Source organism: Pseudophryne corroboree, chromosome 5, assembly GCF_028390025.1.
Source record: "Pseudophryne corroboree isolate aPseCor3 chromosome 5, aPseCor3.hap2, whole genome shotgun sequence".
In the NCBI taxonomy this organism is placed as follows: domain Eukaryota; kingdom Metazoa; phylum Chordata; class Amphibia; order Anura; family Myobatrachidae; genus Pseudophryne; species Pseudophryne corroboree.
Window position 1 is genome coordinate 356200581 of NC_086448.1, and position 21744 is coordinate 356222324.

The window sequence follows — 21744 nt, forward strand, 5'->3', positions numbered from 1 at the left end:
TCATCATGTCATGATGTCTCTGTTTATGCTGCGCCGCGGTGGAGCCTTGGTGCACAGTCAGTAATAGCAGCAGGCTTCAGTCTTCTGTGCCTGAAGGGCACTCTTTCCATTCTCGCCATGCAGCCAGCAGGCCCAGCAGCTGGTGCCCAGCCCCAAGCTGCTCCATGCAGAAAGTATAGACCTGCCTCCCCCCCATTCAACATGAAAGAAGAGAGAGCTCAGCAGCATGCAGACGAGCCATATGAAGAAGGAACCTGCGGCCCTGGAGCAACTCAGCTGCCTCCAGTCACATTCAGCACAAATAAAAGTAAGTTAAATGTAGTATAAATGTATATTGGTGCTTCTCCTGCAGGTGTTATATGTGCATATATAGCTGTCTTTAGGGATAATTGGCCAAGTGTTCCCCAGTATCTTGATACATGGTAAATAATATAGGTTTTTGTGTCCCTGCTGCTTTAACCACTTAACCGACGATTTTTGCCCCCCAAAAAAGCTCAGAAATTGTCAGATTTTTTTATTACTTAATAACGTTTAAAAAGTATTTTTAATAGTATATTCAAATATTTTATTTAAAAAAACATATTTCTATGGGGTATTTTGCACCTCCCCCATTCCCCAGTGTCCATAGGGCCCCATTATAAAATAAATTCCCCACCCCCCATTGGCGATAGACCTCCGAATTGTCTTAAATCCTAATAATAGTATCCCCCCACCCTTAGTAGTAAAAAAATAAATAAATCCTATTTATAAACCATGCTGAGCCACCGGAGCAGGGTGCGGGGGTCTGAAGATGTGCTGCGATCTGCCTGATCACTGCTGGCCACAGTGATCAGGACACAGCCAAACACAAACCATAGCTGCCAGGTGGACATGGGGAAGGCACTGCAGGCTTCCCGATCACTGCTGAGCAGAGTGATCGGGACACACGGGGGCGGAGCCCATGCTTCTCTATGAAGTGATGGAGAGCCGTAGCTAGCCTACAAATGAGCTGCACTGCAGAGCAGGCTGTGGCGGGGTGCTACAAATGAGCCAGATCAGTGTAGCCAGCAGTGATCTGGACACACACGGTGCAGGGCCGGGGTGCAGTTGACCTGGAGGTCCCTCCGTTATAGGTGGCTACTGCAAGATTAACTTTCAGCAGCTGCCTAGTGGGCGTTTCTGACTGGTCGCATCAGATGCGACCATGTCAGGGAAAGCCCAGCCTGGTGGGTGATGCGACCATGCCAGGCAAGTGGTTAAAGCACAGTATCAAATGGGTTGGGTATGCGTGACCAGCAGTCAGGAGACTGCCGGTCACAATACCAACGCTGGGATCCCGACTGACACCCATGAGTGGAAATAGTCTCTGTTGGTCGGCATGCCGACTGGTGGGATATTCGGGGTTCGGGATCCCAGTATCAGTATTGTGACTGTCGGTCACATAACCGCATCCCTGACAAATAGATTACTTTCTGTATGGAATACATACTGCCCAAAAATATAAAATAAATACATTTATTGAGTGCACAACGATTCTTCTTATTAACAGGCGTTTATTTATTAACAGTTTCTTATATATTCCATTGCGCCTTACGTTTACGTACAAACTGGCTGTGCAAGCAACTATTAAAGAGAAAAATAATAGTTTAATATCACCTTTAAAAATATCACTTTGTTTAACAAGATACATTAGAGGAATTATCTTGATACTCAATATCTACCGCATTAAAACTAAAAATATGTGACCAGTGCTAATATGTGTCACTTTGTAGATACATTGTGGGCAATCCTATTAGTCGCAATGACTTCGTGGGTGCGAATCATCGCGGCTGTAGCCGCACTTTAGGAATTCACACAAAAGTACTCACTGCTCCACAGAGCTCAGAGCAATTTGGCACGAATCCTCCTGAGGTCATCTCACAAAGGTTGCGAGATAGGGTGCCATTGCCAGTGTTAAAACACACCCTTCATGGATAATAGGATCGACCCCATAGTCATGACCCTGAGGAAGGTCAGTATTGGGTGAAACATGTAGGCCAGTTACCTGCACCCTCCCCTCCCCCGTGTGCAGACATACCTCCAGCAAGTTAGAGGCAGAGAGGTTCCTGCATTAGGAGGAGGTGCAGGCCCTGACATGCCACATGGAGCATTATGGGGTTGCTCCAAGGTAGGTGGCTCTTAGCTTAGACATATTGTAGTAAGGAGCCATTATCATGTGGCTCCTTGCTGGTTAATCTTAGACCCAGATTGGGGTAATGGAGGTGTGAGGTGTGGTGCCTCTGGACTGGCTGAGCTGGATGGCCTTAGTGTGGCATAACTTTACATTCTATTAACACTTTTCACTTATTCATTTTTTAACACTATTTCTCTAATTTAATTGCATTTCCTTTTTGAATCACTTTCTCTATAGCTTCGGCTTCCTAAATACTAATTTATTAACACTATAGTTTTTTCACTGGTATGCTACGCTGGGCTTTCTGGTTTATGCTGGTGTTTTGGGGTGCCACACCCTGCACCTAGATATAGCGCTAGGGACCCCAAATATACAGAGACGCCTTGATGTGGCTTTGGGGCTTATTCACACATTTGCGCAAATATGTGTAGCGAAGATCTCTGAATTCTATTATCATGTGGAATTTATATCTGGTTACGGTTATCATTCAGGGTGCTGGGGGAAACAAATGCCTTTTTTTCTTGCTTAGGAATACCCCTCCCTTTTGAGCACCTGAATGATATCACTAAGCTAATTGAGCATCTACCAATATATATGTTAAGTGCTAATATGTGTCACTTTGTAGATACATTGTGGGCAATCCTATTAGTCGCAATGACTTCGTGGGTGCGAATCATCGCGGCAGTAGCCGCACTTTAGGAATTCATACAAAAGTACTCACTGCCCCACAGAGCTCAGAGCAATTTGGCACGAATCCAGCCTGAGGTCATCTCACAAAGGTTGCGAGATAGGGTGCCATTGCCAGTGTTAAAACACGCCCTTCATGGATAATAGGATAGACCCCATAGTCATGACCCTGAGGAAGGTCAGTATTGGGTGAAACATGTAGGCCAGTTACCTGCACGCCCCCTCCCCCCTGTCCAGACATACCTCCAGCAAGTTAGCAGCAAAGAGCCACTGAGCCTTCACCTGCTCCCATAGTCATACCAGGAAGAAAGACCCAGGAACAGCAACGAGACTCACAGAGCTGAGGAAGAAAGGCTACAGCTGCCCAGAGGGAGGTCTTCAACCACAAGCGGAACAGCACATCACATCCTAAGATACCATACAGTTTGCAAATGAAGCAATACAAATCTGCACTACATGCTGCAGAAAGACTGTGTTCAGCACCTATGATTAGGGGGGTAAAGGTGCACCCCATATAGAGACTTTAAGACAGAGGTTCCCAAATGTGGTCCTAAAGGTACCCTAATTGTCCAAGTTTTAAAGATATCCATGACTCAACGCAAATGGTTAAATCATGTTGACTGAGGTACTGTACTGATTAAGTGGCCTGTGGATATGCTTAAAATATGGCCTGTGGATATACTTAAAACACGGGTGCCTTGAGGTCAGCGTTTGCAAACCTCTGCTTTAAGACACAGAAATAGCGTTATGTAGAGCCCCTATACAGCTCAAAAAACCCTATCGAAATTTGCTCCACGGAGCTTAACACGGTACTGTACAATGTCAACACAATGTATCTAGGAAGTGACACATTAGCACTGGTCACTTTACTGATATTTAGTATCAATGCAGTGGATTTTGAGTAACAAGATTATACGGAATGTGTTTTGCATCCCGGCAGTCGGATCCCGAAGGTAAGTATCTTGGTGGGTATTAGGGTTAAGGCCCGGGGGTGTAACCTTATGGTTAGGAATTAGAGGTTTAGGGTTAGGCACTAGGGGGTGGTTAGCCATAGCCTCCAACCCTCACAATCTAGCCCTAGCTGCCACCAAAGGAGATTTAGGGTGGGGGGGAGGGATAGCTTACTTATAACCAAAAACTGACGGGATTCTTGATTTCGGAATGCCAGGGTCGGTCATGTGACCGCTGGCAGCCCGAATGCTGGGATAATGTATCACACCTGATTATACCTTGGATGCCTTTTGTTAAACAGTTTTTTTAAAGTGATATTAAATTATTACGTTTTTATAATCACTCTTAAACAAATAATTGCTGTGCACAGCAGCCAGTTTGTATATAAATGTCTGTTCATTTTTAGAATCTTTATGTATTCCATAAATGTTTTTATTTTTTCCTTGAATATTTTTTGGACAGTGCGTCTGGTGGTCATTTCCTGTTATAACGCCACTATTAAGTAGTTGATGGTAGGCACTAGCTATGACCTCCATAAAGATAGCCACACACCCTATTCAGACCACACCCACACCACACTGGACATACCCCGACACCACTAGTCACACCACCGCAGTGCTTGTCACACCTCAGGCTGAGGCACACAATAGGCCCTTCATAAAATTCAGCTCCAGGCCCATGTAGAATTTAATTTGGCACTATCAGCAGCCTGTCCAATCCACTAGCCACATAACCTCAGTGCACAGGTAATACCACAGTGCTTTCATAGCCCACAGGAAGCTTTATCAACAGAATAAAGTTAGAATGTGGCAATCGCAGTATCCTTTCCACACAGAAGCAATAATTCAGCAAATTAGTAGATCAGCTTGTATAGCCAGCAAGAAGCTTTATCAACATAACAATGGCCCTCATTCCGAGTTGATCGGTCGCAAGGCGAATTTTGCAGAGTTACACACGCTAAGCCGCCGCCTACTGGGAGTGTATCTTAGCATCTTAAAATTGCGACCGATGTATTCGCAATATTGCGATCACAAACTACTTAGCAGTTTTAGAGTAGCTCCACACTTACTCTGCCTGTGCGATCAGTTCAGTGCTTGTCGTTCCTGGTTTGACGTCACAAACACACCCAGCGTTCGCCCAACCACTCCCCCGTTTCTCCGGCCACTCCTGCGTTTTTCCCGGAAACGGTAGCGTTTTCAGCCACACGCCCATAAAACGCCGTGTTTCCGCCCAGTAACACCCATTTCCTGTCAATCACATTACGATCGCCGGAGCGATGAAAAAGCCGTGAGTAAAAATACTATCTTCATAGTAAAGATACTTGGCGCAGTCGCAGTGCGATTATTGCGCATGCGCACTAAGCGGAATTTCACTGCGATGCGATGAAAAATACAGAGCGAACGACTCGGAATGAGGGCCAATGTTAGAATGTGGCATTCCCAATAACTTTTTTTACACAAAAGCAGCAATTCAGAAAATCAGTTTAAAAAGCCAGCATATTTCCTTATTAGCACAGTTATTATTACAATGTTTTTGTCTGACCAGACACTTTATTTTTTATTTGCAAAAGTCTCTATTCCCCATGCAGGGTCTCATCACCATAGGATCCAACCATGGGTGTCATTCTGAGTTGATTGCTCGCTAGCAACTTTTTGCAGCGCTGCGATCAGGTTAAATCTCAGCAAAACTGTGCATGCGTATGCACAGCAATACGCAAGCGCGTCGTACAGGTACAAATAGCATTGATGCTGGGGGGCGATGGATTTAACAAAGAATCCATTCGCACAGCCGATCGCAAGGTGATTGACAGAAAGAGGGCATTTGTGGGTGCCAACTGAAAGTTTTCTGGGAGTGTTTGCAAAAACACAGGCGTGTCCAAGCGTTTGCAGGGCGGGTGTCTGACGTCAATTCCGGGACCAAAAAGACTGAAGTGATTGCAGCAGCTGAGTAAGTCCAGAGCTACTCAGAAACCGTAACAAGCGTTTTTGTGCCGTCGGCTGCAACAGCGTTCGCACACTTGCAAAGCAAAAATGCACTCCCCCGTAGGTGGCGACTATCTGATCGCAGTGCTGCAAACAGTTGCTAGCGAGCGATCAACTCAGAATAACCCCCCCATAGACATATGTGTCTCCCGACTGCAGGTGCTATTACCATAGTGCAGTCATTTCCAGAGTCCACTCATGTTATAGGTTTAGTATCCTTTCAAGCGGAGGACAATCTGGCTGGTGCAGTGTATAATAATCAATTTTAACGTGTGTCACCGACAGCTGCATTTAAAAAAAAAAATATATATATATATATATATATATACATTTATGTAACATGTCTGATAATTAGGGTTAACACATATAAATTAAATAGGTTCTGTGGCTGGTTGACTTCAAGTCTCCATTTCACCTGGATTTAATCAGCCACAGAACCTGTGTAATTAATATGTGTCCAGAATTAGAGGAATGAGGTGTGGTAACCCTACTGATAATTGTTCAACTTTCATTTTCTAGTATTTCTGAGTGAACACCCATGGAACCTCTCTTGCTTTTATTTGGAGGCTAAATATTCATGAATGTAAAATTAGGACACATTAAGCTGCAATTCTGAACCTCCAAAAGAATATTTTTTTACCTGGAACCTCTACCCATTCTTTCCTAGCTCACATATCTTTTGAGACATACAAATGTAACCTGTTTCATAAAACAATGATTTATTATTTGTAATTACTCTGGTAACTTGTAACAATTAGTAGTTTTATTCCTGGCAAAATAAGCAGCTAGAATAAAATATTTTAGTGGCAAAAGGATAACTGGTTATGTTCTATGCAGCAATTCCATACCTTCCAAACAGGAAACTAACTTTGGCAATGTGGAATTTGCTACATAATTTCAAACTACAGTACATGTTAAAAATAATATAAAATAATCACGTGGCCAAATCCAGGCAAGAGTCTACCTGTTATCAGTCAGCAGGCTATCAACCCTGCAACTTGGAACTTTTTGGCTCCATGGTTTTGCATGTGCCTGGGATTGTCTATCTAATTCCCTTGCCCTAGTATCCTTTTGTATTATCTCACTTCATTCTATACCTGCTGGAGATATTCTCAGTGCCTCTTGTCTCATTCATATCAGTCTATCTTCGGGCATCGTGACTCTCTCTTCCATCTGTCTCTTCCTACCAATTATGTCTCATACGCACACAGTGAGCTGGGACCTGAATGGTGTCATCATGAAGTACATATCTCATTTCTGGGATCCATAATGAATATCTGCACCATGTTATATTTTGTGCCTCTATATTGAGTATCACCAAACAGGACTGACTTTATAAGATCTTTGTAAGTTCCTAAAACTAAACATTGAAAGCTACAGGTCTCTCTTGCTAGAACTAGAAAAATAGTGGTACATTAAAAATCTTAACGTTTGCTAAGTATGATACAGTATGTCCTCTTTTTAAGTATAAAATTCCTACCTTTTACATCTATCAATGAAAACTTCCTAGTGTACTATGGACTATGACAGATTTAAAATAGGAAGAAAAGATATATATATTTTCTTTCAATAAACTGCTAAACAATTGGGGAGTCTTTTAACAAATGTAAGTGGAGGACATTGCACATTTTTATTTATTTTATTCTGAAACAGGGTACTTTACATTAATTCCTAATCTGAATGGACTAAAGCCGTGTACACACTGGTAGATATGAACTACCTATATGAACGATAACGATACAATGTGATTGATATACCGTTCATATCGGCCATTGTGTATGGATGAACGATGCATGCACCCGCAAGTAGTTCTTGGTCATCCATCATCTACCGAACATCAGGGGTTAAAGTGAGGGGGAACAAGGTGGAACTGAGTTCCACCACCTGTAATGGTAGGGGGAACTAGTTCTACCACCTCCATTGCCCTGCACAGTAATTCAAACAGAAAACCTGCCCCATCACCTACATCAACAAATGATGCAGGTGGCACTCGTGTTGCTGATGAGATGCAGCCACTTCCCCCTTCCTTAGGTCCTGGTGGCTCCACGGTCCTCCTCCATTTATAGCCCATCCCTCCTGGTAATCACACTTTCTGTGTTTGTTGGACAGCATTCATACCCTCCTCTGGTCCCAGTGGCTTCCTTTTCTGACACAGTGTTTGTGATGTCATGCTGTCACCGCTGCTGAAGTGAATAGGAGCCATGAAGAGGAGAAGGCTCTGTGCATCTTGAAGACAAGATGAGAGGGAGCTGGAGGGACATGTGAGGTGGGGAAGCTGCTAAAGGGATACAGGGCATGGAGCTATTGGAGGGACACAAGCAGTGAGCTGCTGGAATGACAGAGGCAGAGATGTGTATAAGCAGCACTACTATTGAGGACATTATGTGTAAGGTATACTACTACTGTTGGAATTGTGTATAAGGGGCACTACTGTGCGCATTATATATAAGGGGCACTACTGTATGACATAACGTGCATAAAGGGTACCATTATGTAGTGCATTACTATGTGGTGTAATATAAATCAGGGGCACTACGTGTGGTGTAATGTGAATAAGATTGTGCTACTGTGTGGTGTAATTTGAACTGGGGGTACTTTCATGTGATCACGCTGCTTCTTTGTGAGATCAATGTCCCTTTATAAAGTATGGGAAGTAGGGCACAAATTTATAGTTTGCAGGGAGGTGCCGAAAACGCTAGCACTAGCCCTGACTCCATTTAACGTCAGAGGGAGGGAGGGAGGTGGCAGGGAAAATGAGTTCCACCACCTCTCCACGACCACTTTAAGCCCTGCCGAACATGCAGCTCAATGTTAACAATATCTTTGAGCTGCATGTTTGGGGAGTGAGTGGGATGACGTCACTAAACTATATCATACAATGATGTCATTCAGTGTGTATTCAATGGCAATCTCCCCTGATTAGCCATCAGCGATATAGTGCTGATTGCTAACTAGCTGAGGTAGCCCAGTGTGTTCCCAGCTTAACATTAAATAGATAGGCCTTCAACTGAGATGACCATATAGAGTAAAGCAATAAAAAGATTCATGCACAAAATAATGACAGATGTAATAAAAACATTTCTGATGTTTTCTCACCTTATGGTGCATGTATACCATACATAAGGATAAACAAAGCAGTATAGTGGAATAATAATTTAAAAAAAAAAAGGTCGACTCTGAAGACAAATGAGTTTGGAATTGGATGTGATGTTTACAGTTCACTTTCTAAAGATGTCAGCACTCCCTGTACAACGAGGCACATTTTCAATGTGTACCTACTAGTTGGATTTACTCTTAGTTCGAACTTGAGAACCTGAGTATAGCTCAATATCATTATGTTTAAACATTTTATGCAACAATCCTGACATATAACCAAACTAGTCAAGACTCTACCCCCAGACTGTTACTAACAACTAAGGTCCAGAAATGGTGACATGGTGACACACTGCTGTCTAAGTATATAAAATAAGAAATTATTATTCAGTACATTGCAATACTGTATGTACTTTTGGCATGCTACCATTTTGTAGGTTTTGTCTTTGTATGCATAGAAAATATCTATATACACCTAGCCTCAATATGACATCAGGCACGGGACAACTAGCACAAGTGAGCCATGCCAAGTGGGGTAGCATAGAGACTTTTTCTTTACATTTGCATCATATTGGCACCACCGACACAGCAAAACACCACTCAATCTGTTCCAGAAACACTGGGCTGCGACTTTAACTGCACATTAATTCGTTTTAAATATGTACAATGTTGCAGATAAAGCACATCGGAACTTGGCATAAGAAAAGCCACATAGCATTTAGAGATGAGCGGGTTCGGTTTCTCTGAATCCGAACCCGCCAGAACTTCATGTTTTTTTTCACGGGTCCGAGCGACTCGGATCTTCCCGCCTTGCTCGGTTAACCCGAGCGCGCCCGAACGTCATCATGACGCTGTCGGATTCTCGCGAGGCTCGGATTCTATCGCGAGACTCGGATTCTATATAAGGAGCCGCGCGTCGCCGCCATTTTCACACGTGCATTGAGATTGATAGGGAGAGGACGTGGCTGGCGTCCTCTCCATTTAGATTATAAGAGACTGAGAGAGATTTACTGGAGCTGACTAGGAGGAGTACTGTTACTGTAGAAGTGTAGAGACTGAGTGGAGAGAGTTTACTAGTGAGGACAGTGCAGTTTACTTTATAATCCGTTCTCTGCCTGAAAAAAGCGATACACAGCACACAGTGACTCAGTCACATACCATATCTGTGTGCACTGCTCAGGCTCAGGCCAGTGTGCTGCATCATCTATTATCTATATATAATATTATATATATATCTGTCTGACTGCTCAGCTCACACAGCTTATAATTGTGGGGGAGACTGGGGAGCACTACTGCAGTGCCAGTTATAGGTTATAGCAGGAGCCAGGAGTACATAATATATTATATAGTGAGTGACCACCAGACACACAGTGCAGTTTATTTAATATATCCGTTCTCTGCTTGAAAAAAGCGATACACACAGTGACTCAGTCAGTCACATACCATATCTGTGTGCACTGCTCAGGCTCAGGCCAGTGTGCTGCATCATCTATATATATTATATATCTGTCTGACTGCTCAGCTCACACAGCTTATAATTGTGGGGGAGACTGGGGAGCACTACTGCAGTGCCAGTTATAGGTTATAGCAGGAGCCAGGAGTACATAATATTATATTAAAATTAAACAGTGCACACTTTTGCTGCAGGAGTGCCACTGCCAGTGTGACTAGTGACCAGTGACCTGACCACCAGTATATATAATATTAGTAGTATACTATCTCTTTATCAACCAGTCTATATTAGCAGCAGACACAGTACAGTGCGGTAGTTCACGGCTGTGGCTACCTCTGTGTCGGCACTCGGCAGCCCGTCCATAATTGTATATACCACCTAACCGTGGTTTTTTTTTCTTTCTTTATACATACATACTAGTTACGAGTATACTATCTCTTTATCAACCAGTCTATATATTAGCAGCAGACACAGTACAGTGCGGTAGTTCACGGCTGTGGCTACCTCTGTGTCGGCACTCGGCAGCCCGTCCATAATTGTATATACCACCTAACCGTGGTTTTTTTTTCTTTCTTTATACATACATACTAGTTACGAGTATACTATCTCTTTATCAACCAGTCTATATATTAGCAGCAGACACAGTACAGTGCGGTAGTTCACGGCTGTGGCTACCTCTGTGTCGGCACTCGGCAGCCCGTCCATAATTGTATATACCACCTAACCGTGGTTTTTTTTTCTTTCTTTATACATACATACTAGTTACGAGTATACTATCTCTTTATCAACCAGTCTATATTAGCAGCAGACACAGTACAGTGCGGTAGTTCACGGCTGTGGCTACCTCTGTGTCGGCACTCGGCAGCCCGTCCATAATTGTATATACCACCTAACCGTGGTTTTTTTTTCTTTCTTTATACATACATACTAGTTACGAGTATACTATCTCTTTATCAACCAGTCTATATTAGCAGCAGACACAGTACAGTGCGGTAGTTCACGGCTGTGGCTACCTCTGTGTCGGCACTCGGCAGCCCGTCCATAATTGTATATACCACCTAACCGTGGTTTTTTTTTCTTTCTTTATACATACATACTAGTTACGAGTATACTATCTCTTTATCAACCAGTCTATATATTAGCAGCAGACACAGTACAGTGCGGTAGTTCACGGCTGTGGCTACCTCTGTGTCGGCACTCGGCAGCCCGTCCATAATTGTATATACCACCTAACCGTGGTTTTTTTTTCTTTCTTTATACATACATACTAGTTACGAGTATACTATCTCTTTATCAACCAGTCTATATATTAGCAGCAGACACAGTACAGTGCGGTAGTTCACGGCTGTGGCTACCTCTGTGTCGGCACTCGGCAGCCCGTCCATAATTGTATATACCACCTAACCGTGGTTTTTTTTTCTTTCTTTATAGTCATACTAGTTACGAGTATACTATCTCTTTATCAACCAGTCTATATTAGCAGCAGACACAGTACAGTGCGGTAGTTCACGGCTGTGGCTACCTCTGTGTCGGCACTCGGCAGCCCGTCCATAATTGTATATACCACCTAACCGTGGTTTTTTTTTCTTTCTTTATACATACATACTAGTTACGAGTATACTATCTCTTTATCAACCAGTCTATATTAGCAGCAGACACAGTACAGTGCGGTAGTTCACGGCTGTGGCTACCTCTGTGTCGGCACTCGGCAGCCCGTCCATAATTGTATATACCACCTAACCGTGGTTTTTTTTTCTTTCTTTATACATACATACTAGTTACGAGTATACTATCTCTTTATCAACCAGTCTATATATTAGCAGCAGACACAGTACAGTGCGGTAGTTCACGGCTGTGGCTACCTCTGTGTCGGCACTCGGCAGCCCGTCCATAATTGTATATACCACCTAACCGTGGTTTTTTTTTCTTTCTTTATACATACATACTAGTTACGAGTATACTATCTCTTTATCAACCAGTCTATATTAGCAGCAGACACAGTACAGTGCGGTAGTTCACGGCTGTGGCTACCTCTGTGTCGGCACTCGGCAGCCCGTCCATAATTGTATATACCACCTAACCGTGGTTTTTTTTTCTTTCTTTATACATACATACTAGTTACGAGTATACTATCTCTTTATCAACCAGTCTATATTAGCAGCAGACACAGTACAGTGCGGTAGTTCACGGCTGTGGCTACCTCTGTGTCGGCACTCGGCAGCCCGTCCATAATTGTATATACCACCTAACCGTGGTTTTTTCTTTCTTTCTTTATACATACATACTAGTTACGAGTATACTATCTCTTTATCAACCAGTCTACATTAGCAGCAGACACAGTACAGTGCGGTAGTTCACGGCTGTGGCTACCTCTGTGTCGGCACTCGGCAGCCCGTCCATAATTGTATATACCACCTAACCGTGGTTTTTTTTTCTTTCTTTATACATACATACTAGTTACGAGTATACTATCTCTTTATCAACCAGTCTATATATTAGCAGCAGACACAGTACAGTGCGGTAGTTCACGGCTGTGGCTACCTCTGTGTCGGCACTCGGCAGCCCGTCCATAATTGTATATACCACCTAACCGTGGTTTTTTTTTCTTTCTTTATACATACATACTAGTTACGAGTATACTATCTCTTTATCAACCAGTCTATATATTAGCAGCAGACACAGTACAGTGCGGTAGTTCACGGCTGTGGCTACCTCTGTGTCGGCACTCGGCAGCCCGTCCATAATTGTATACTAGTATCCAATCCATCCATCTCCATTGTTTACCTGAGGTGCCTTTTAGTTGTGCCTATTAAAATATGGAGAACAAAAATGTTGAGGTTCCAAAATTAGGGAAAGATCAAGATCCACTTCCACCTCGTGCTGAAGCTGCTGCCACTAGTCATGGCCGAGACGATGAAATGCCAGCAACGTCGTCTGCCAAGGCCGATGCCCAATGTCATAGTACAGAGCATGTCAAATCCAAAACACCAAATATCAGTAAAAAAAGGACTCCAAAACCTAAAATAAAATTGTCGGAGGAGAAGCGTAAACTTGCCAATATGCCATTTACCACACGGAGTGGCAAGGAACGGCTGAGGCCCTGGCCTATGTTCATGGCTAGTGGTTCAGCTTCACATGAGGATGGAAGCACTCAGCCTCTCGCTAGAAAAATGAAAAGACTCAAGCTGGCAAATGCAGCACAGCAAAGAACTGTGCATTCTTCGAAATCCCAAATCCACAAGGAGAGTCCAATTGTGTCGGTTGCGATGCCTGACCTTCCCAACACTGGACGTGAAGAGCATGCGCCTTCCACCATTTGCACGCCCCCTGCAAGTGCTGGAAGGAGCACCCGCAGTCCAGTTCCTGATAGTCAGATTGAAGATGTCAGTGTTGAAGTACACCAGGATGAGGAGGATATGGGTGTTGCTGGCGCTGGGGAGGAAATTGACCAGGAGGATTCTGATGGTGAGGTGGTTTGTTTAAGTCAGGCACCCGGGGAGACACCTGTTGTCCGTGGGAGGAATATGGCCGTTGACATGCCAGGTGAAAATACCAAAAAAATCAGCTCTTCGGTGTGGAGGTATTTCACCAGAAATGCGGACAACAGGTGTCAAGCCGTGTGTTCCCTTTGTCAAGCTGTAATAAGTAGGGGTAAGGATGTTAACCACCTCGGAACATCCTCCCTTATACGTCACCTGCAGCGCATTCATAATAAGTCAGTGACAAGTTCAAAAACTTTGGGTGACAGCGGAAGCAGTCCACTGACCAGTAAATCCCTTCCTCTTGTAACCAAGCTCACGCAAACCACCCCACCAACTCCCTCAGTGTCAATTTCCTCCTTCCCCAGGAATGCCAATAGTCCTGCAGGCCATGTCACTGGCAATTCTGACGAGTCCTCTCCTGCCTGGGATTCCTCCGATGCATCCTTGCGTGTAACGCCTACTGCTGCTGGCGCTGCTGTTGTTGCCGCTGGGAGTCGATGGTCATCCCAGAGGGGAAGTCGTAAGCCCACTTGTACTACTTCCAGTAAGCAATTGACTGTTCAACAGTCCTTTGCGAGGAAGATGAAATATCACAGCAGTCATCCTACTGCAAAGCGGACAACTGAGGCCTTGACAACTATGTTGGTGTTAGACGTGCGTCCGGTATCCGCCGTTAGTTCACAGGGAACTAGACAATTTATTGAGGCAGTGTGCCCCCGTTACCAAATACCATCTAGGTTCCACTTCTCTAGGCAGGCGATACCGAGAATGTACACGGACGTCAGAAAAAGACTCACCAGTGTCCTAAAAAATGCAGTTGTACCCAATGTCCACTTAACCACGGACATGTGGACAAGTGGAGCAGGGCAGGGTCAGGACTATATGACTGTGACAGCCCACTGGGTAGATGTATGGACTCCCGCCGCAAGAACAGCAGCGGCGGCACCAGTAGCAGCATCTCGCAAACGCCAACTCTTTCCTAGGCAGGCTACGCTTTGTATCACCGCTTTCCAGAATACGCACACAGCTGAAAACCTCTTACGGCAACTGAAGAAGATCATCGCGGAATGGCTTACCCCAATTGGACTCTCCTGTGGATTTGTGGCATCGGACAACGCCAGCAATATTGTGTGTGCATTAAATATGGGCAAATTCCAGCACGTCCCATGTTTTGCACATACCTTGAATTTGGTGGTGCAGAATTTTTTAAAAAACGACAGGGGCGTGCAAGAGATGCTGTCGGTGGCCAGAAAAATTGCGGGACACTTTCGGCGTACAGGCACCACGTACAGAAGACTGGAGCACCACCAAAAACTACTGAACCTGCCCTGCCATCATCTGAAGCAAGAAGTGGTAACGAGGTGGAATTCAACCCTCTATATGCTTCAGAGGTTGGAGGAGCAGCAAAAGGCCATTCAAGCCTATACAATTGAGCACGATATAGGAGGTGGAATGCACCTGTCTCAAGTGCAGTGGAGAATGATTTCAACGTTGTGCAAGGTTCTGATGCCCTTTGAACTTGCCACACGTGAAGTCAGTTCAGACACTGCCAGCCTGAGTCAGGTCATTCCCCTCATCAGGCTTTTGCAGAAGAAGCTGGAGGCATTGAAGAAGGAGCTAAAAGGGAGCGATTCCGCTAGGCATGTGGGACTTGTGGATGCAGCCCTTAATTCGCTTAACAAGGATTCACGGGTGGTCAATCTGTTGAAATCAGAGCACTACATTTTGGCCACCGTGCTCGATCCTAGATTTAAAGCCTACCTTGGATCTCTCTTTCCGGCAGACACAAGTCTGCTGGGGTTGAAAGACCTGCTGGTGACAAAATTGTCAAGTCAAGCGGAACGCGACCTGTCAACATCTCCTCCTTCACATTCTCCCGCAACTGGGGGTGCGAGGAAAAGGCTCAGAATTCCGAGCCCACCCGCTGGCGGTGATGCAGGGCAGTCTGGAGCGACTGCTGATGCTGACATCTGGTCCGGACTGAAGGACCTGACAACGATTACGGACATGTCGTCTACTGTCACTGCATATGATTCTCTCAACATTGATAGAATGGTGGAGGATTATATGAGTGACCGCATCCAAGTAGGCACGTCACACAGTCCGTACTTATACTGGCAGGAAAAAGAGGCAATTTGGAGGCCCTTGCACAAACTGGCTTTATTCTACCTAAGTTGCCCTCCCACAAGTGTGTACTCCGAAAGAGTGTTTAGTGCCGCCGCTCACCTTGTCAGCAATCGGCGTACGAGGTTACATCCAGAAAATGTGGAGAAGATGATGTTCATTAAAATGAATTATAATCAATTCCTCCGCGGAGACATTGACCAGCAGCAATTGCCTCCACAAAGTACACAGGGAGCTGAGATGGTGGATTCCAGTGGGGACGAATTGATAATCTGTGAGGAGGGGGATGTACACGGTGATATATCGGAGGGTGAAGATGAGGTGGACATCTTGCCTCTGTAGAGCCAGTTTGTGCAAGGAGAGATTAATTGCTTCTTTTTTGGGGGGGGTCCAAACCAACCCGTCATATCAGTCACAGTCGTGTGGCAGACCCTGTCACTGAAATGATGGGTTGGTTAAAGTGTGCATGTCCTGTTTTGTTTATACAACATAAGGGTGGGTGGGAGGGCCCAAGGACAATTCCATCTTGCACCTCTTTTTTCTTTTCTTTTTCTTTGCATCATGTGCTGATTGGGGAGGGTTTTTTGGAAGGGACATCCTGCGTGACACTGCAGTGCCACTCCTAGATGGGCCCGGTGTTTGTGTCGGCCACTAGGGTCGCTAATCTTACTCACACAGTCAGCTACCTCATTGCGCCTCTTTTTTTCTTTGCGTCATGTGCTGTTTGGGGAGGGTTTTTTGGAAGGGACATCCTGCGTGACACTGCAGTGCCACTCCTAGATGGGCCCGGTGTTTGTGTCGGCCACTAGGGTCGCTAATCTTACTCACACAGCTACCTCATTGCGCCTCTTTTTTTCTTTGCGTCATGTGCTGTTTGGGGAGGGTTTTTTGGAAGGGACATCCTGCGTGACACTGCAGTGCCACTCCTAGATGGGCCCGGTGTTTGTGTCGGCCACTAGGGTCGCTAATCTTACTCACACAGCTACCTCATTGCGCCTCTTTTTTTCTTTGCGTCATGTGCTGTTTGGGGAGGGTTTTTTGGAAGGGCCATCCTGCGTGACACTGCAGTGCCACTCCTAGATGGGCCCGGTGTTTGTGTCGGCCACTAGGGTCGCTAATCTTACTCACACAGCTACCTCATTGCGCCTCTTTTTTTCTTTGCGTCATGTGCTGTTTGGGGAGGGTTTTTTGGAAGGGACATCCTGCGTGACACTGCAGTGCCACTCCTAGATGGGCCCGGTGTTTGTGTCGGCCACTAGGGTCGCTTATCTTACTCACACAGCGACCTCGGTGCAAATTTTAGGACTAAAAATAATATTGTGAGGTGTGAGGTATTCAGAATAGACTGAAAATGAGTGTAAATTATGGTTTTTGAGGTTAATAATACTTTGGGATCAAAATGACCCCCAAATTCTATGATTTAAGCTGTTTTTTAGTGTTTTTTGAAAAAAACACCCGAATCCAAAACACACCCGAATCCGACAAAAAAAATTCGGTGAGGTTTTGCCAAAACGCGTTCGAACCCAAAACACGGCCGCGGAACCGAACCCAAAACCAAAACACAAAACCCGAAAAATTTCAGGCGCTCATCTCTAATAGCATTATAGCATTTCATATATATAGATACAGACTCATTTGCACACACATGTCAAATTAATGAGTGCAGTGTGAAGCAGTTGTGTCTCATAGCATTGTGGTTAAGATGGATGTTTCAAAGAAAAAGATGTTTACACGGACCCCAGCAACAGTGTATGTGGACACATCTGTAGCTCATATAAAAAGCAAACCTAAATTTGCAATTGGATGTGATACTGTGATACAAAAAAAAGTTAAAGAATAAATCCTACCCCATCTGGGCACTAACATAATAGATTACCTCTCTCAGAGTGGTAGGACCTAATGCCCCTACCACAAATACATATGCAAAGCACTTATTACACAGTCAGTAAAACACAATGTCTCATAAGAATCCCGATGCCTGTTTGCCCAGGGAGTGAGAACCTGACTCAAACCCTGACACAACTTTTTATCAGCTTCTTACAGGTGCAGATACTAATTAGCCTGCTTTTATACTGATGACCAAGAGATCCAAAATAGGCCTCTTGGATGGAGCCCTTTCTTCTCTCTCACATCAACACTCCAGGAACCATTATCCTGCTTTTACAAAAAGCCCAAAAGCTCTTGGCAGAGCAACAACAAACACCCCCTGGGGTTTAAAAATGCATAAGCCAGAAACCTGGGATAAACATATCTCCCGTTTATCGCTTTACCAGTTCTTTTATATATATATATATATATATATATATATATATAGACGTTCAGAAATAAATGGCGTCACTCCAGGTCTTGTAAACATCAAATTGTGTATTTATAAAATTAACACAGTGCCAATGTTTCGGGGCCCGTAGCCCCTTTGTCAAGTAGCCCCTTGACAAAGGGGCTACGGGCCCCGAAACGTTGGCACTGTGTTAATTTTCTAAATGCACAATTTGATGTTTACAAGACCTGGAGTGATGCCATTTATTTCTGAACATCTGCATATATCGTTATGGAGGGCACCCAGGCATGGTGAAGTTTTAGGACCAGGAGTGCCGGGTAATACTGCTACTATATATATATATATATATATATATATAGGTATCGAGAGATCCGCACAGATCTGCAGATTACAAGTCAACTAGGCGGTGCACATCTCCATGGACAACATTCCAAATATATATGTAGTTGAAAAGAAGGCACTCACCATATCCAAAAAGAAGATTTTAGCAGGTCCTGGGTCCTTTGACTTACTTTCTTTGATTTCTTGACAAAGATCACATGGATGATCGAAATGTTGACAGATTTATATGCTGTATTCTATTAAAATGATCTGCTAAAATCTTATTTTGGGATATGGTGAGTGCCCTCTTTTCAACTATGTATGTATATATGTGTAACAGAAGATGATATTGCGCCACTTGTGGGGCAAAATCTCAGTAAAAAAGTGAGTTAAAAGAGCATTGGTATTGAAATTGAGTAAAAACACACACTTCCCTAGCTTAAAGGTGTCTGCCAACCCTTAAAAATGCAGTACCGGCACAATACTGCTAAAAGGATAAAGAATGGGGGGTATATGGGTATCGGCGACTGGTGTTGTTTAAGACAAAACAATAATAAAAGACTAAGATTTATGAGCCAAAAAATATATAAAATCAACAAACAAGTTTTTTAATATATAAGTGGAATAAAATACAGAAAATTTCACAAGTAAGGATAAAAGCATAAAAAACTTTGTAAAAGGTAAGGAATTCGGACTTAGCTTTTAAAATAGGCAAGTGGGGTCACTACAGGGAACCCAACGCGTTTCGTCTCAATCAGACTTCTTCAGAGGGTAGGGACCTAATGAAATGGCAAGCCTATTTATAGCCCTGATATGCTAGATCAGGGGTTGTGATGTCACACTTGGTCATGTGACCTGATTAAAAACAATTAGTCTGGAGCACAGTCAAGGACACAGTTTATAACATTGCAGTGGCAGTAGGAATCACTATAGGTTCATATAAATGGACAAACGAGTGTTTTTCAGGCTTAGAAACCGTATTTAGATGTTTAATCCGTGAATATACACCAAAGTGCGGCACTTCCGCCACACTTCCGGTGACGGGGATCGCGGGTCACGTGTCTTTGGATACTTCCGCCCCACTTCCGGTTTTTCAGTGCGCATGCGTCGACGGTGTCCCGTGCGTACTGCGCATGCGTCCACGGCATCTCTTGTAACAGGAGACAGTTCTTTGTGTGCTTAGAGCTTTGAGGTCCTTCACCTTCAGTATTGTGGCGGCCATACTGTTTTTGGGAATTTCAATATAGTCCATATAAATGCGGTGGCCATCTTGGTGGAGTTTCTGAAGACATGGTGTGCCGGTATCCATAGAAACCGTTCCATATAAACATAAGAATCAGAAAAAAAATGGTAAAACACATGCCTGTCAGTTTTATATAGGCAAATAAGAACACTGTTATACAGGGGTTAGGGAGATGAGGATCTAATGGTTGAAATAAATAAAACAAATTGGATATAGAATATAAATGTGGTTCATATCCAATAATTCTTCATAAACTAATTTACAGGTGTTTATCAATATTACATTATTATAGGTTGGTGATTGCTCGTAATGTGCAAAAATATCGATAGTGGTGCTGCAGATGCCATTGCAATTAAGGTTGTGTAAGTGAAGGGGTGGATAAGGAAGGGGGGGGGGGGAGGGGAGGGGGGGGATATTATGTGATATCATCTGGTGGTACAAAATTATAAGTGGAATAAAAGGTATTAGGAACGGGTGAATAGTACGGGATTGCATAGAGAATGTGGGTCGAACCACACACCAGGGGTGCATGTATAGAAGTGATTTGAATAATAGAAAAGTGATGATGGGTAACATATAGTGAAAAGGACCTCCGTATTAAATGTTTATACGGTGGGTCGTACAGAGCGTGAGCCTATTTGGTACTCAGTGGTATCAGGTCGGTCTCTAATTAGCTTGATGTCATTATGACATTCCTTACAGTACCTGATCTTCCCAGGCAGTCCCCCTCCCTGGTACTGGTCAGGCCCAAACACTGCTTAGCTTCCAAGATCGGACGAGATTGGGCGTGCCAGTGTGGTTTGACTGTACATGAAAGTAGACATCGTAACATCAGAAATCCGATCGCCTAGGACAGCACTCGAGTCAAATAGATTAAGTATTATATATTATTTATTAACAGGTACAGAAAGAGAAATGTTGTAGGGATGTGCACAAGCAGGTAGTGGTGGAAAAGGGGAGGACCCAGGACTACATAAACGACATAGCACCTCATAGAAAAGGTGCAATCTCATAACCTTCGTTTAGACCCATGGGTTGTAGGGTCTGCAGCTGGAATATCCAGTACATCTCCCTTCTCGAGAGTTTGTTCGCCAGGTCATCACCTCTTTCTCCCAGACACACGTGTTCGATCGCTTTGAACGTGAGGTCCTCAGGATTGGAGTTGTGTTGTGCTGTAAAGTGTCTGGAAACAGTATGGCTCTCCACTTTATTTTTAATGTTCCTTATGTGCTCCTGGATCCTCATTTTTAACGGTCTCTTGGTCTTACCCACGTACTTCTTCTTACATGTGCACTCCAGTAGGTATATTACGGACGTCGTGTTACAGTTCATGAATTCTTTAATGATATATTCTTTCTTGTCTGCCGTATCACTGTAGGTTTTTCTGTTCCGATGTAAGTATTTGCATACGTTGCATTTCCCACATTTATAAGAACCCACACATTTCGGCATTGGAGTGTTCCTGTTGGACTTCTCCTTAAGTAGACTCGGTGCAAGGTGGTCTTTCAGGTTCCTGGATTTCTTGAAGATGAGTAAGGGTTCGGGCGGTAGGACTTCCTTAAGAACCGGATCCATGAGAAGAACGTTCCAGTGGTTTTTGAGCGAATTCCTGATGATCCTTTCGTGTTGACTGTAGGTGGTATGTGGACATCTTTTTGAAGAACTATGTGACAGCACTGCCATCATATTTGAAGGATACAACATCGATTCTCAATATACTCAGAACAGTGGAGTGGAAGAATTCTTATATATGGGCGACAGTGGACGTTCAGTCCTTGTACACATGCATTGAACATTCCAAAGGCATAGCTGCATGTAGGGAATATTTGAACATCGATCCAGCACTGACGTCCACCCATCGTGATTTTATTTGTGATCTTATGTTTTTTATCCTCAGCCATAATTATTTTAAATTTCTTAACCAGTTTTACCTACAATGCTGCGGCACAGCTATGGGGACGATTTTCGCCCCAAGTTT

General features: G+C 43.9%; 1 pseudogene; it reads right to left on the reverse strand.

The window, feature by feature from the left end:
* Positions 1-20459: 20459 nt before the first annotated feature.
* On the reverse strand, positions 20460-20578 carry LOC134930222 (5S ribosomal RNA; annotated as a pseudogene).
* Positions 20579-21744: the final 1166 nt, after the last annotated feature.